This window comes from Marmota monax, unplaced genomic scaffold (genome assembly GCF_021218885.2).
Source record: "Marmota monax isolate L192 unplaced genomic scaffold, Marmota_monax_Labrador192_F-V1.1 WCK01_AAM20220418_F8-fsc00018, whole genome shotgun sequence".
NCBI classification, from domain to species: domain Eukaryota; kingdom Metazoa; phylum Chordata; class Mammalia; order Rodentia; family Sciuridae; genus Marmota; species Marmota monax.
The window spans coordinates 5,987,129-6,005,000 of NW_026692201.1; positions in this window are offsets into that span (position 1 = coordinate 5,987,129).

Genomic DNA, 17,872 nt, shown 5'->3' on the forward strand with positions numbered 1-17,872 from the left:
AGGACATTTAAAACCACTGTGTTTATAGTGTCTTAGTTAAAAAAAATTTTTTAAAAAGCCCCTGTAGTTAATTGGCCCACACACTGATCTCATAACTGGTAGTAGAGGTTAAAATACTACAGATGTATTATTTATTATGTATAAGTTCTAATTATGTCACCACTGTATTTTGTACTCCATAACTGGCAGTATTTTACAGTTAATTGGAAAGGGTGGCATTGGGATAATATAATCTGACTATTATATGAAACCATTAATACATCTACAGGTTTTTGAGTGCAGCTGCATCCATACATTTTCCTGGGCAGGCACTTCTGGAAGGGTACTTAGGTCTTCTGACTGATCTCTAGGAGGTCAGGCTTGCAAAGCCTTTTTTTTTTTTAAATAAATCTGCATAAGACTTGAAGGTTTGTTAGGATTTGCTTTGAAGAATTTACTTTGGACTAAAAATTCAGAGGCAAAATGAGGAGTTTGAAGTCTTGAAATTTCCCTGTCACTAAAGTGGAACCATATGTTAACAAAGCAACGTCTTTATTTTTTAAAAAAAATCACACTTTAATGCTCTAGTTTATACTAAAACATAGATTTCCATTGAGAATTTCTAGAACATTTGGATGGACAAATGCTAAGTTGATTTCATTTAAAAACAAGGGCGCATTCAGGTTAACTGAACTTTCCTGTGTTAATCGTTTTTTCCACCAGGTAAGTCCTGATGGCATCTACCCTTTGGAGTAGCTAAGGGTCTCTAAACCAGGTTCTAGACCACACAAAAGGCTTTAGAGGGGAAGACAAGTTTTAAAGCTGCATGAGTCTCAAAGAATAGACTCTATCCACCCCCCCCACCCCCCACCCCACACACACACACACTACCTTTTCAAAGCCCCAACCAACCAGACCCCTTTGCTAAGATTCTGTCCTTGCCCAGTGTGGTCTGTCCTCCATTCTGCAACAATGAACTTCTCTGGCGACCATGTGGGGTGAGCAGCTGAGCAGAGTGGAGGCCTGTCCTCCTCAAACTGCTTTCTTTTCAGGCCCTGGACCTTCCAAACCTCTTTGCACCACCCCCAGCCTTTTCTTTGGAGTAGGCATCACCCTTTAACAAGTCTCTGGGCATTCTAGATTCTTCTAAGGAGAGAAGGGGAGACCCTGAGGCCAGATAGGGACTCAGGTAAAGGATTTCCAGAGGGAGGTTGATGTGTTGCAAGCAATCAGCTTTGATCTTTATGTACAGAGGAAAGTGGTAACACCCCTACACACACACATACACACACACACACACATTCACACGTGCAGGTTACCCTGGTGAAGAGAATACACATAGGTAATTTTAATGAAAGAGGTTACTGTACCACATTATTAGCAATAAATCTACACCATTCTTTGTTGGTTAAAATCATTATGATCATCATCGCTATCATTACTGAACTCATTATTCTTGTGTTACTATCAGAGTAGATTTATGATAATACCCACCATTACGCCTGAGTTAAAGAAGGTGTAAAGGTTTGATTAATAGCTGCTTTCATGTTTTAATACTCAACATTTTCTCACATTTTTTCTAAATAAGGACCATGATAATTATAGGTAGTAATTACTGCTTTTGTTGGGAATGTGTAATTAGCTACATATGCATTGTTCTTTAAAAAATAGAAAAGAAAAAAGGGAACAAAAGCATGAGTTTGGGAACCATGTCCCAGGTCTAGGGTGGGCAAACAGAGCTTGGACCAGTCACCCACAGGTGCTTTGATAAATCCAGCAGTGAGTCTGCTGTGCTGCTCCAACACCACCTGCTCTAGACATAGAGAAGTTGGAAATAAAATATTCAGGAAGGCTTACTGGGAGGCTGGTGTGCCTGTGGACCTGCAGGTGTGTGGAATTCGCTCCTCTAGGACAACTCCCTCCTAGCCAAGGGCCTGGGTCTCCTGGGCCTGGGTCTCCTGGGCCCAGCCTAGCGCAGTATATAGTCAGTATTCGTGCTCCCTAGTGTAAAAACGCTGGGGCCTTGTCTCCTCCCGCCCAGCAGACCCCAGGAGAGCGGTCGGCCCAACATCTGTCATCCTCAGGCGGCTGAATTAGCCCTGGAACTTCCCGGGCTTCCAGCTCCCAGACTATCTGCCCCTTAAAGGTTACACGCTGCCGTGCCTCGCTTTGTCTTCCTCGTGCCCTTTCCTGGCAAAAATGGAGACATCACATCCTTGCCCAGCCCCGGCTCAGTATTTATGAAGGTTTTCTGACAAATAGGCAGGCTGGCCACGCATGGGTGACTGCCTTCATTCCGCACTTGGCTTGTTTACATAGGACCAGCACCATTTCCACGGATTAAACAAATCACAGGGAGAAGGAGACATTTATAACCCGCCAACGAGGCCACAAGGCAGTTGGAAAAAAATGTGCTAGTAAGTGTGTGTGCGCGACTGTGCAAGGAAAAAACGAATGCCCTGTCCGCAAGGCTGACCTTCGGGACAGGGCAATCCCGGGGGCTTGTGTGCTGGTTCCATGCGCCGCGCGGCGAGAAAAGGCAGCGCGTGGATTCGCGTGTCAGGGAACTCCTAGACTCTTATTATAGGGCAGTTAAATTACCCCACAGTTGGACCCCTGCAGAGGACACACACAAAGGCCAGGGATCCAGGACTCTCTTTCCTGCACCCTGAGCGCGCGCGCGTGTGTGTGTGTGTGTGTGTGTGTGTGTGACTTTGTCCTAGACACTGTTCTCGGCGCGTGATTCTCGCAGGACCCTCACCCAGCAGTTAGTTAACCCCTAGCTGTCCAGCCTGGGAGAGAAAAACTCCCTCCAGAGGGGGCGAGCTTCTGCTGGCCCCCCGCAGGTTGGGTTTTATACCTACCCAGGTTGCATTCGGCTTGCTCGGGCCTGCTTGGTGGAGCTGGCAGCTCCATGTGTGCGCACGCGTGTACAGGAGTGTGTCTGTGTGGTGGGGGTGTTAGAAACTGTGTGCCTGGATGTGGCAGGTGCGCTTATGATGTGCATGTGTGAATAAGGGTGTGGGCAAGTGTGCAAGGGCGCGCGCGTTCTTGTGCTAACACTTGCAAAGTCAAATCATTTCTAGGACGCTCCCTGGCTTCACCCGGAAGTATTCGCTGACCTCTCCACCCGAATAAATAAAACAAAGCAAAGGTACTGAGCGGGCCACCGACGGCCCCGCGCTTTCTGTGAGCAGAACGCCCAGTCCGCCTCTCCCCGCCGGCTAGTCGTGGAGAGGCTAGGCCGTCCGGGGCTGTGGCTCCTACTCCCGCTCCCTGCTCCCGGCTCCGGTTCACCCGCCGGCTCCTCGTGCGGCTGCCGCGGGCACCGCCAGGGCTTCAGTGACACTAGGCACCCGCCCGGGCCACGGGAAGAGGAAATTCCCTACAAAATAGCAATGGTTCCGAGAAAAGGATCACAACAAAATATTGAATAAATTCCCTTTTAATTTATTTGATCATTCCACATTACGGGGCTATGAATTGCTCAAATTTGATAACAAGTACTCAATTCAACTCATTATGTAAGTTAAATTAGACTTCGATAAAATTTCAGTGGCGCGCAGTGGTTCCTCGAATGAAATGTAATTTGTGCAAGAATTTGTTGTATCTGTCACAAATATTTCCAATTAGCGACCGTAATTATTTGATAGTTTCTGCAATTATGGCTTAAACGGGTGAATTTGGGACTGTGGAGGACCCTAATTGGCCTAAATTTGATATTTTGCATATTTGCATAATGAGGAAATTGGTAGAAAATTGTGTTCATTCATTTGTGAAAAATCCTATGAATTTTATGAATTTGAAAGCTCTGTTTGTGCAGACTGTGACTTTGCCTGCTGATCCCTGAGGAGCTGACGCTGTACGCCTGAATGGGCAGCGCGCCAACTTCCCTGCTCCAGGAGAGGGGTGGGGAGAGGAGGAGGAGGAGGAGGAAGAAGTCAGAAGGAAGGGGGGAAGGCAGTGGTAGCGGTGGGCGGAGGCGGAACCATAGCGCATGCTCCGCGACGGGCACAGGCCCTGGGTGGAAGTCCCCCTCCCGACTTCTTCACCCCCTCCCCGGGTCGGGGATGGGTGGGATGGGGTTGGTGGGGGAAGTTGCACGCGTGTTACACCTCCGGGTTACAAGCGGCTGTCCTGTAGTATAACTGCGGTGCGCACACACGCGCGCGGACACACACACTTGCTCCCAATGAGAAATGTACCCAATCCGCCAGGTGGAAGGGGTAATTGTGGAGGGGTGAGGTCTCGAGATGATGGTAACTGTGCACTTGTTTAAGTTAAATTGCCAAAGCTTCTCCTCTCAGTAAAAATGTTTGATCTATGGCGCTGTCAATTTAAAGTGTTTAAAGAGAAGCAAAAGCATAGATTTTAAGCTGCTTTGCCCAGCACCCATTCATCATGCATCAGGGATTTTAAAGTTTCATGGTTGCTGTGGTTTAACATCTCAACTCTCTGACACAAGAGTGTGGATGAAGGAAATAGCTCTGCAGTCAGAAGCTTATGCCTAAAGGAAAAAAGATCATGGCAAAAAATAAAAAGCACAGAACTCTCATTTCAGTTCATGCAAAGAGAGGGTGGTCTATTTTGAGAGGATAGGATATGTTAATAATTACAAATAGAACACAAAGCTACTTTTGACTGGAGATCACCAATTCTTTTACAGGATGGAGGTGGAAGACACTGGGTCTAAAAAGAAACCAAACAAAACTCGCAAAACCTTCCCATCTCCCTTCTAACAAATAATGGTTTCCCGCCCCCAAGCATGTTGGTACAAAATTCTGTATTATCAACAAAGCCCATCAAAAAAATGTCATCCTTTATGTTTATTGAATGTAACATTTTAGATGCTCCCTTAATTTCTATAGATCTTGAATGCATAAAAACGACCCAAACAGACTCATAGTGAAGAACATGATATCTAGCTTTGCAGTTAAGTGCTCTGTAAAAGCGCTCTACTTGCGAACATTACTTTTGCTGGGAAGGACTTTCTTACCTACATGGAAGTGGGTAATGTGAGTGTCTAACAGGCTATAAATGCTTAAGTGCTTTGTTTCACAGTGCATTTTCAGTAAAGGTCAAAATAAATTCATCTTCCTTTAATGCAGTATTTATGTTTGTGCAAGGGTTGGAATAAAATTTCCATTAAAAATCCTTATGAAAAATCAGATAGGAAAAATGGGAGCTGTGTCTTTGACTCGGTTCTACATGGACAGAAAGGTATCATGTGAAAATGGAAACAAATACAAGATAAACAGTTTCTTAAGACAGAATTTGAACAATGCAAAGATCTGATTTAACTAATAGGTAAGATGTATTAAACAAGTGCCTTTTCATTTTAATTTAAATATTCTTGAAAAGAGTAAAACAATAGATGCCTTTGTTGTTCACTGCTCAGAAAATAGGGACAATAATATCCTTGCCCACTTCATAGGGTTTTAATAAAAGATCCAATAAGAATATCTGTTACTATGGCTCTTACAATTGTATCCTTGATGTCATTGCCATCATCATAAGCTAAGATATAAAGAAGGATCTTGGAGGCAGGGTTGAAAGTCATCCTAGGCCTCCTTTGATTACATCATGGGAAGGAATAGGTCATTCACATCTCTTTGTAGTTTGCACACATGATCAGTGATTACCATGAGTTGAATCATCTTCAGATACAAAGGATAATAGTTCATTCTCTTCCTCATTTAACAACACATTGTGTTAAATTTGGGTAATATAGATGTCATTTATTTAACCTGATCAAGAAGTCAGGAAGCACCACTTATGTGCTGAGAGTTAAGGCTACCTGCAATCATTTGGGTGAATAAGGAACACAAAAGAGTGTTCATTTAAAGACGCAGGATCTTCTTCAAGCTAAAGATCAAGATACTGTATTAACTTTTGCACATTTTTTTGTAGGTTCATTTAAAAATTTAATCAGAATTTTTAAAAATATAAAGATGTCAGTGTTACCCTATACCTATTATTATGTCTTTTACATAAATATGTCTGTAAATTTTTGGTTGTGCTTATTAGAAACATTATAACTCCCACAGCAAAATTTTTCCAGAATGTTAGGATCTCGAATGTTCACTGTTTTGTTACTAACATGACCTAAACCTCCACAGTACAGAAATTTATGAAAATGGAAACTGAAAAATAAAATAAAACATTCCATTCGTATTCTATCAGATCAGAAACACTGTTTTTCTATCTCTTACCTGCCCTCCCCCCAAAAATGCTTGTTGGCTATCTTCCTGCATAGTTCAGGACAAAGTTGTAAGTATTAGGGCTGGAAATACAATTATTTTCTAAGTATTTGATCTGATTAAGTCCATAAAAAGGGGATTCTAGTGGTTTATGAAATGCAAAATAATGGTTGGCCTCCTGTGGCCAATCCCTACCCCATAGTCAAGCATAGGCCTGCAATCTCTGGAGAAAGTGCAGTTCTCTGTGCTTTGCTCTCAAGCAGAGGCTACAGGAAGTGAATCTGCAGCAGTGCCATCCTGAGAACACTTACCTTCGTCCTTTACTCTGAACATTTTCAGTTGGAACATTTGTGTACCAGTTGCCTTTCATATCTTCTTTCTAATTTTCAAATTTATGCCCAGACAAGTATTTACATGAAAGAAGCTGCTGAAAGTAGTGAGATAACAAAATCTCCTAACCTGGTTTATCCATAGAAATTTTTTTAAAGGATTTTAATTATAATAGATTAGTGTATTCTTACATATTTTATTTTATTGCCTCTATTGGTCTCTCCTTTCCTACCAACAACAACTCCATCTAGATCATTTGCATTTCTCACTTGGATTATTGTAGCAATCTCCTATCATCTCTGGTTCTGGTCTTTCCTCCAATCAGTTCATTCTGCTTGGGGTAGACAAGTGAATCTTTCTAATGCTCTGCTCTCATCAAATCCCTTTCCTACACTAAATATATCAACAGTTCACCCTTTGTAAAGGTTAATGTCCAAACACTATAGACTAGTTTTCAAGTCTTTCAACAGTCTGGCTCCAGTCTCTACATCTAAACTCATCTCCCATTCTGACTCACTGATTACTGGGTTCCAGCAAGATCCATTTCAGAACACCCTTTGCACACTTCAACCACAGTTTCCTGTACCAGGTATACTCTCCTGCTGTTGTTTGCCTGTTCCCTACATGTTACCTGAGATCTAGCCAGTCGAACTCCTACCCCTCCATGAATTCACCCATTCATTCATTCTTTCATTCAATAAACATTATAGAATATGTCAGGTACTATGCAAATTAATGGGGAGACAAAGATAAACAGAGATCATCCCATGCTCTTAGTGGAAAAGACATCATGGAGTAGGTAAATAATAATGCCATATACTAAATCCTAACGGAGATAGGATGTTCCTGTCCAGTCATTGCTTCCTATTCTAAATTCTCCCTCTTTTAAATTCATCATGCCCATTGGAAGCTCATCCTATCCTTCCTAATACTGTTGATAAGTTCCATGAGAATAAAGGACTGTCTCCTTTTTGTCTCTCCAACCCCCTGGCACCATGGTTTAAAACAAAGGTATTAATTGATTAATAGGTGGACATGGCTATAGTTGTATAATTGCCACTTTCAGTCACAAGAGTCAAAACTAGTCCTTCCAGGAGTGAAAGGAACTTCATGAAAAATACCAGTGGTATTTTTAGATAGAAGATATGACTTTCCTAACATATGATATTGTAAGAAGCCTTAAAGGTATGGATCAAGCCACAAGTGGGCACCCAGAATTGTGGATGTAAGATTATTCATGGTGATTTCTTATAGATGTTGTAGATGGTATAAAAAGGAGCTGACGACTAATAAGGTGATTTAATTAATTTTTAGTTGTTTTTATTTTGGGCATCCCTACGGGTTAAATAATTAGTTTTTAAAAACCTCTCAATTACTACCTAGTGCCATATCCCCCATATCACCACCACCATACCTCTATTCTTGCTACCACTGGAACAATTTTTAGAAACAGAACTTCTTTATTATGGGCCAGATCTGATGATGTCATATGCCACCCACCCAATATTATTGATGATAATAGACATTAACTTCATAAATAACCATTACAGGACTCCCTTATAATTCAGTCCAAAGTATCATTATGCACATGCAAATACAATTGCATATATTAAGGTTTAACTAAAAAAAAAAAGGTTTAACTCAGCTATGAATAAATAGAGAATTAAAAAGATATCAAACCAGGCCCTTTTATTAAATTAGCAAATAGAATTAAAAGTATTAGAACAGTACTTATTCAGCAATTCACATGACAGATGTGTCTGATAGCTCTCCATAAACATAATGTTCAACAAGAGGAACCAAAGGCCACTTTTGTGTCTGTAGATGCATCAGTAAAACTGCTTGATAAGAAAATAAATGGGAATCAAAATGCATTTTGCTGTCATACATACCTAATTAAAATAATTTTTTTTAAAAAAGGAAATGGTTGGCCAGGTTGACCACTTACTACCCAAGGACTGCCAAGTTGAGGTGGGTCTTAGTTAATAGGCCTGAAAATCTAAATTTTTCCAGGAAAACTTTCAGTTACATATAGTAAATTAAATATATGTATTTTTATCAGCTGTCAAAGAAGGAACAAAAAAAAATAGAGAGCAAGAAAGGAGGTGATAGCAGAGCAGAAATCCTATAAGAATTTGGAAACTAGAATGTGTAAGTTCAATGAGTAATTGACTTAGCAGACGCCAAAGAACAGGATCAAGGTCATGCTGGGTGGATTGCAAACAGGAGACTTGGTGGAGTCCTTTAGAGATAAACCAATCTCCTCTTACCCAGTAGAAGAAGATATTTTTCCTTTGAAGATATTTAACAAGAGATGATTTGGGGATACCATTTGGGGTAGGGATGAGGCAGAATGTTAGAAATAAAGAAAATTGAGTGAAAATCTACAACATTGAATAATGAGTTCCCTAACTCTTTTCTCTTATTTGCTTTTAGAACACTGGGAGTCTGCATGTTTACCTCTCGGGAAGGCATCTGGAGGATTCTTCTCTCATAAACTTTGCCACAGACAGTGACCATTGGTGGTCCCCTAAGACCACCTGTACAGTGAAGCTCACCAGTCAAAAAGCCCCACCTTGCACATGGAACTTACCAGAACTGTAGTGCTTGTCTCATTCGTTCATTTTAGTGCCTCACTTTTAAATATTAGATAACCAAGTCTATCAGACATTTGAGGAAAGCTTCTAATGGAAAAAGCAGACATTGAAACAAACACAATGAATATAAAGAAACTCAGAGCCAACAGACCAGAGCAGAAGCACTTACCAGACAATGTTGAACCCATGAAACAAAAATAGGAAAGACTTTGAAAAAAGATCATCCCAAGAGTGAGAAAAAGCTTTGAGTATTTGAAGTATTACAGTAGAAATAAAAGATCCAATAGAAGGGCTCTATCAATCCCCAAAAACCAGGGGCCATGTTTTCTCTGATAAGTGGCTGCTAATCCATAATGGGGCAGGGGGAGCAGCAAAGGATGAGTGGAGGAACTTTGGATGGGGCAAAGGGGTGGGGAGGGGCAAGGAGGGTAGGAAAGATGGTGGAATGAGATGGACATCATTACCTTAGTTACTCATATGATTACACAAATGGTGTGACTCTACTTCATGTACAACCAGAAAAGTGAAAACGTCTGCTCCATTTGTGTACAGTGAATCAAAGAGCTTTCTACTGTCATGTATAACTGATTAGAACTAATAAAAAATAGCTGTAAGATAAAGTTGAGGAAGTTTCTAAGGAAATAGATTTTCAAGAGGAAGAGAGAGATGTGGACGCAGAGAAAATTAGAAGATCCAGTTTGTCGGAACACTAGTAGTAACAGGGAGAATGAAGAGAAGAAAAATGAGCAAATAAGCTAATAAGAAAAAAATCCTGGAGCAGAAAAGCATATGTTTCCAGAATGAAAGCAGAGTGTGATGAGTTTAAAAAGATCCTTCAGCAGGTGCATTAGCAGCTAAGAACTGGAAGAAAGCAGGACTGAGCTGTGAGGAGGACAGGGGCAGCAGAGCTGGTGGTCATTATAACCTTGAAGAACAATTTGACATTTCATATGGTTGTGGGTACCACACTGGTGGAAATAAAATTTAAATTAAAATCTATAAAATTAAATTTGTTAGTGAGAAGGAAACACATACCCAACATTGGAAAAGGGAAGCAAATACTTAGGACTTGCTTTAAAATGTCACCTTGTATACAGCAAAGTCTAGCACCCACCTCTAAGGTTTTTCCTCTTTCTTCTTCCCTCACCCCAATCATCTGTACTTTGCACTGTATAGGAGTATAAGATCTGAATGTCCTACCCCGAGAATAGGATCGGTAGATACCAATTTGGATTGTAATTTCTTTTGTTTTTTATTAGTACATATTCAGAATAATGGGTTGAATTGTGACATGTTCATAGATGCATATAACATTTTTTTCCCCAGGACTGAGGATTAAACTAAGGGGTGCTCTAACACTGAGTTACATCCCCAGCCCTTTATAGTTTTGAGACAGGATCTTGCTACGTACCCACATTGGCTTTGAACTTTTGATCCTCTTGTCTCAGTCTCTCCAGTAGCTGAGATTACAGGTATGTGCCACAATGCCCAACTCTATTGTGATTAAGTGATTAAGACCTGGCTTCAGTCTGTTTTGTCCTTCCTGGCCAGCAACCTCATGTATGACTCTAATCTTTCTGAACAACAGGATCCTGTGTATAAATTAGGGGTTGGCCAAGAACAGAAGTCATAAATTGGCAACTCAATAATTAAATCTGGTCCACAGACATATTTCGTTAGACTCACATGGTGTTTTAACATACTTAACAATTAGGGATATATCTCATTTTTCTTTAAAATTTGGAAGATCTGGCAACAGTTAAATCATTTTCCTTCCTGGTAAAAGCTTACTGGCACTGATATAGTGTGTATTGTAGTTGACCAGAGGCTCCTCCCTGACCTGATCTACCTGGTCCTACTAGACACTTGAGCGTGAAAACTTGGGCTAGGTGATTGCTTAGGTCATTCCCAAGTCTAACATTTTATTTATTCATTTGATCATATATTCATTTAATGAACTTTATACCTGGTACTACGCTAAACATGGGGGACATAAAGATGAATTAGAGTTCTTTCCCTGAATGAGTTCACAATCCAATGGTACACACCTTAATCCCAGCTACTTGGGAGGCTGAGGCAAGAGGATTGCAAGTTTGAGGCCATTTTGAGCAACTTACTGAGACCCAGTCTCAAAATTTAAAAATTAAAAGGGCTGGTGATGTGATATGGCTCAGTGGCAGTGCACCCGTGAGTTTAATCCCAGTACTGAAGAAAAGAAAAAAGAAAAAAAAAAGAAGAGTGAGAGAAAAAGAAAAGAACTCACAATCCACAGAAAGTTCTTAAAAATATTTACAATATTGTGCAATATTTGCAGAAGGAGGTCAATACCATTTACAATAGGATCCCAGGGGATGAATTATTTCAAGGGAGAAATATCAAAATCTTCATAGAAGCCGCTAGTCCTTGGAATGAATCAGGTAGACAAAGAGGAAAGCCCAGGTCCAATATTTATACTAGAATAACATTCCCCATCTGAAATTCATGGGGACACAAAACCCCAAGAAGAAACCTAGAGATAAAATAACCTGAAATGGTCTGTCAAGGATGTCCAGTCAAAGACCATCAGAAACAACCAGTTTCATTGACATATTGCAATAAAGAGAAAATGTACCAAGTTGAACCCTGGGGCAGCTCAGTAATAAGGGGTTTAGAAAGGTCTCCAGAGGGGATTGGGGGGAGGGTTTAAGGAAATGGGGATTTTCTTTGAATTGGATGCTATCAGGAAATGGGGTAAATCTTTGACTGGATATCTTTATAAATCTTACCTAGAAGAGAAGAGTGAAGCAGGGTTGAAGTTATAATTGGCAAGTAAACAGTAGTTACTCCTATTAGCCAGACAGGGAAATGAATGTTGGGTCATTTTTGTGGTTTGGACAATGCTCTTTTTTTTTCTTGTAATAAAAACATGATTATAACAGGCCTTGTATTGTCTGGTCCGTAGCGTTCCCAGAGGTGCTCTGTCAAAGTGTTTACATTCATCAGGAGAACGTCAAGGTCTAGCTGATAGTGCCCAGCCAGCTACTGATGGCACCTTTTCTTTTCATCAGATGGCTCCTGATGACAGGGGCACCTTTTCTTTTTATCAGATGTTAGTGTCTGTAAAGACAAGGTGCAGGGGTGGGGAAAGTGGCAAAGTGGTTCTTTGTCAAAGTGACCACCTTTATTTATACCAATAGGTTACATTAGGTCATTAGTACCATAACCACATTATTGTTTAGAGTATCAGTAAAGTTGCTTATGTTGGAGTTACATTTTGCAGTTACATTTCACAGTTACAATATGCAATGTTAGGAGCTTTGTGCAGTTCTCAAGAAAGTCCATTGTCTGAAGTTACTATTAGGCAGGGCAGCTTCAGGAGCACTGAAACATTGTAGTTATCTAGCAAACAAATTCCTCTATTCCCAGGAGCTATGTGCCTAAGATCAAGGTCGAAACCCTCCTGAAGAGCATTGCTACAGTGGCCAGGCATCCCATATCTTTGACATGGGAGTTTCCCAGTAACTAGGCACTCTGTACCTTTGCACAGAAACTTCCTAGCCACCAAGCATGCCACAATAACAAAAATTATCAGAGACCCAATCCCAAACACAGAATTCCTACAAGTGTTGTTGAGAGCTTCAGAGTCTGGGAAGCCTTCTCCCAATTCCTCTTTAATTCTGTTTGAATTTCCATTCAGTTTAAGCAGGACTTATTTTTCCAATACTGATGGGCTGAGTTTAAAAGCTCTGTATTGCCACACATTTTGGAGAACATTTTTGGTCTGTCCTGACCCTGTCCTGGACCAGGTCTTCATGACCTGGAATCACATGAGCCAGACCTACCCTGACCTCCTCTGTTCATTTTCTAGGATGGAGACAAAATGTTTCTTTCTGCATAAACATACAGCTGCCCTCTTATTATTAGTCCCCTTAAAAGTATTTTTCATCCCAAAATGTTCCCATTTAATATCGTTCTATGAAGTCAAGGCCCTCAAAGATGGAAATGATTAGCCAGTCTTCCTGTCACTAATTTCTCCTGAGTCTGGTCCATCTTCTCTGTCAACAGAACCACTGTCCTAAATCTCTATTTTATGCAGACTCTACCAGTTTCCTCCCTTTTTCTCCTGGAGGTGGGGGCATCTTCTTATCATAACACCCAAGGTCTTGACATTGCAGCCCCAGCCCACCTCTGCAGCCTGTTCTTCCCTTAAAATTGTTCACCATCCCAGACACCCAGGATCTTCCCCAGCTGGAGGCCACAGAACCACTCTTTCCTCTGCTTTGCCTGGCTCAGAGACCATCTTTGAAGCTCCTGTTTTCTCTCTTACTGTATTTATTTTTCACATATCCAGAACCACATACGTCCTGTTGGACTGTGACTGTGATTTGTCTCATTGATGGAAGGTACAATAGTCTGGCATTTCCAGTATCCAGCAGGAGGCCTGGCACAGAGGTGGCTCCAAGAATGCATAAATTAAAACCTGTGTAAAGAGGGTCTCTTCTCTCTCTTCCCACTGTGATAGTCCCACCTTTAGGTAGACATCCCTCACTTCCAAGGTGGTCCATTTGAAATTTCAACAGTTTTATTAGAAAGTTCTACCTTATATGAGACCCAGATTGGTCTCTCTTCTAAATCTAGTGCCTTGTCACGTGAGTTTTCACTACCCTGGTCATCCCCCTATATACCCCTAGCATGAATCCCAGGGCTGGACATAAGTTTTCAGATGTGGTTTGAATAGTTCAGAGTAAAGGAGAACAATCAGCTCTCTCATTCTAGCCCAAGATCCCATTAGATTATTTGGCCCCATTGCCATTGAGTTTATAGTCAATTCAAATGTTTAGTCTTTTGGGATTTTTATCTGTTTTGTAAGTGCTGCAACTAATTCATGCTTCTCTCATCTTAACTTGCACAATTGATTTTTTTGGATCCATGGGGAGACGCTTGTGTTCATCCCAGTTACATTTCATCTTGTTATATTTAGCTCATTATCTTATCCTTGGCAAGGACTTGTTGCATCCTAGTTCTCTCCCTGATTAGCATCATCTGCAATTTTGATGATCATGCTCTGTGTACCATCTTTTAAATTTATATAAATGCTAAACAGCATTGGGTTAAGATCAGATCCCCTATTCCCATTCCTCCCTCCTAATTTTCTTTCTCTTTCTCTCTTAGTCTCTCCCTTTCTCTCTTGCTCCAAAAAGTTGCCAGTCTGCTTCCTAGGGCCTAATACCACAAAACTCCTTTCATGGTGATAGTCATCAAAATCATCCCCTTTCAGGAAGTCATTCAACTGGTTAACAATCCACCCAACAGTGGATTCTGGTTTTGTGCCCATTGTTTTTTGTCAAGTCCACAGGACACAATAAGAGGCAAGCCCTCCTGATTTCAGATTTATTAGGCCCATCCTATTTTGGTGTGTTTTGTTTGCTGTACCTTGTTTAAGAGACCCAGAGGTTAGTTTCTTCCCATAGGAGCTCACAGTCCACCCTTTTAGTGCTCTGTTACAGAATCTCCTTTGGAAGACACAAGCTCTTCTTTTCACAATGCCAATGATATTGACACATTTCCTGTTTTCTAAAACATAGAAAATATGTATTTTTATCTGCTGAATATCTATATGTATTAGCTCTACAGTGAAATTTTCCTGAAGTTTTGTTTTGTTTCTAAAAGGAAAATCTAATTTCATCTGGAAACTCCATAAATTTAAGTCACCTAATGGGGAACCCACCAAGACAGACTCAAGACATTGATTGTTGACCATGTTTGATGAAGATCTCAGGTCTCTACTCCCTGGCATTTTTCTTCTTCCTTCCATTCCTAAACTCTTCTATTCAGAAGTAGGAGGAGGTTTCTGAGCACTTTGTGGCAAGGCTGATCTGGTTCAGGGAGTAGGACCTTGACCTGAGAACCCAAAATGGTCTTAGTCTATAGTTCCATCAGTGAACTATATTTCAGGATATTTAAAAATCAGAGCCTGAAAAGGCTAATCTAACACAAACCTACACCAATGTATAGAATGATTGAAAAGGAATTAACAGAGATTTCAACCCTCTTACCCTGCTCCCACAGCTCTTCTGGATTGTTGGTCAATGGTATTCTCTCTCCTGAGGGAGGGCAGTGGAGGTTGGGAAGAGAACCTCAGTGGCCACCTAACCAAACCTCAACAGTAGAAACAGACTGTAGGCTGAAACTTGAAAGTCTCATAGATTTTTTGGTTTAGAAAAAAGGACTGAAGTACCACTTTCAAAGTCAGTTCAGATATCACTTCCTATAAGAAACATTTCCGGAACTTTTCCCATGTTGGGCTGAGCTCCAGTGTATCCTGGGAACATCTCTGTCTCTGCCCTTACTACAGCACTTTGAAATGACATTTATGACACGTTGGTCTCCCACACTATTCCTTGATTTCTTCAAAGAGTAGAGACTGTCAGACTCCTGGCATCCCCAGTGCCTAGGACTGGGCTTGGCGTGGAGCAGGGGTTTGACAAGTATTTACTAAACTTAACAGAGCAATTTTTAAGGCTCTTAAGTTCATAATGTCCACTGTACATTTTGTTCAACTCCCCCTCTCTCTTAGTTTTAAAGGCCATATGAAATTTAATACATTATTTCAGATTCATGAACACTTTGCTCATTACATTAGTCTTGTTAAAGGAGTCCATTATTCCAGAAATCTTGTTAGAAGAGAGCTCTTTTTCATTGCAGAGTTTTCCATGGATTGCCAAAGCTCAAGAGGCCAGGGGATACAATACCTTCTGCTTTTTTAGGATTCCAGTATGTTAGTAGGGAGGGAAAAACTTAGACATTATCTCATGGAATCCTACAGTTTGAGAACCAGAAACTTAAGCTCAGAAATTTTTCCAAAGACACATGGTAAGTGGCAGAACAAGGCCTGGAACCTAATCAAGTGAGCCTAATGCTCTTCCTGTGATCTCCTCACTCCACCCCAGAAGATCTGCTCAAAGCACCTTTGGCCTCTCCATCCCCCTGACTGAGCTCCCAGTTTAGGCCACTGGCCAAGTGTGCAGAGGCCATGCTTTGGGCAGGAGTCCCTCTGAGAAACTGTTACTCTGGTTGTGTGAGGATATGGGACCCAAAAGAAAAAGTGGGACTTCCTGCTTGGCATCAGTTACCCCCACAGCCACACATTCACATGTGGGTATTGCAGCTCCTTCAGGGTCCTTGTCATCAACATTTCACAGGGAGACTGGCTATCATTCTTCAGGATATGGGGGAAGAAACAGGCCCAGATATGGCAGATGTGAGCAGTCCTTTGTCAAGAGCAGCAAAGAGGCTGAATGACTGCTGTAAGTGTGGAGGCCATTGATGGAAGGGACTCTGGAGGCTGGAGAAGGTAAGTAAATATTGATCCAGGGGGCTCTCCTGGAGGGTAGGCAGAGCACCTCGGGTCTTGACTGGCCACTAAAAGGGCAAGTGTCATAGGCAGGGGTCCTTTCCCTAAATAGCTGGTCTGGCATGTACCACTTTGAGACTCCAATCCATTAAACACCCATACCTAACAGAGAGAAGCAAACTGCAGCCCTCTTGTGCCCAAGGAACAGGTAGATCCTCCATGGCACAGTGGGGCCCGAGGATGGGTCATAATCCTCTAGTTCTTCTATGTTGCCCTTCTTCCACTCTCTTCCAAGCATACATGAGTCTCTCTTGGGGAATTTTCTTTTCCTTTTCCTTTTCCTTACAGAAGCTGCCATTTACTAGCTTGGCCCTTCTCAACAGCCTTGGTGAGGAAGATATGCAAGTACTTCTCCACTGAGGGGTGAGCATCAGCCATGGATCCAGCACCTGGGTTGCAACACATGCCTCTTCTCTTCTCTTCATTTTCCTGTGATGGAGGTGAGGTGCTGTGGCATCATGAGAGTTAGAAGAAGAAGGATCCTGCTGAATTTCCCCCTTCCCCAACAAGCTCTGCTGCAATGTTCCAGTTGTATTTTAAAAGTAATAATAATGAAACTTTGACTTGAATTGTATATAGAATTCCCAATCCATTTTTAGAGCTTTTAGGGAAAGTGGCAGTGGGAAGGTCTGAACCGCCCACCCGCCCACCCCCCACCCCCCACCCTCCACCCTTGTAGGGGGCAGCAGCTCAGAGTGCTGCACACAGGGCTGTGTGGGCTGTCCTCTATCACCCAGGTCCCAGATTCTTCAGGGAAGGAAACAGAACTGGACAGGGTGAGTGGGAGGGAGGTGGGGCTAGACACAGGCTGCCCTGGGGAGGAAGACAATGGATGTGGCTGTTGTCAGTGGGCACAGTCTCTGGCTTGTATCAGACACTGGCTGAACACCAGCTCTGTCTTGCTCCCACCTTGCTCTCAACCCTGCAGGAGTGGGTCCAGGGTGGCTACATGAAGCCAGGCAGGCTGTGCACTGCACACCTCAGGGTATCACTCATAGGGACAGCAATAAACCCACTGTAGACCTGAAATGAGGAAGTCCTGCCCTCCACCCTCTTGCCCTCTAGAACCTCTGGACACTATGCATGTGACTGCTGCCATGGAGGGAAGGCAAAGGTATCCTGTGGGTGACTCTGCTGTGGGCATCACCCACTGTGAGCCAGGCAAGCCCAATGCTCTCTTCATGAAATGTAGGGATACATTTGAGAGAAGCCAAGAAGTCAACCACTGCAATGTAGGATGTGGCCGCAGAAGGACAAGGGCCGTGGGAGAACACAGGAGGGGTAAGGACCCAGCCTTGAAGGAGGTAGGGGAGGTCCAGCAGCTTCCTAGATGCAAGAATGTCTAAGCAAGGACTGAAGGCCCATCCTCAGTA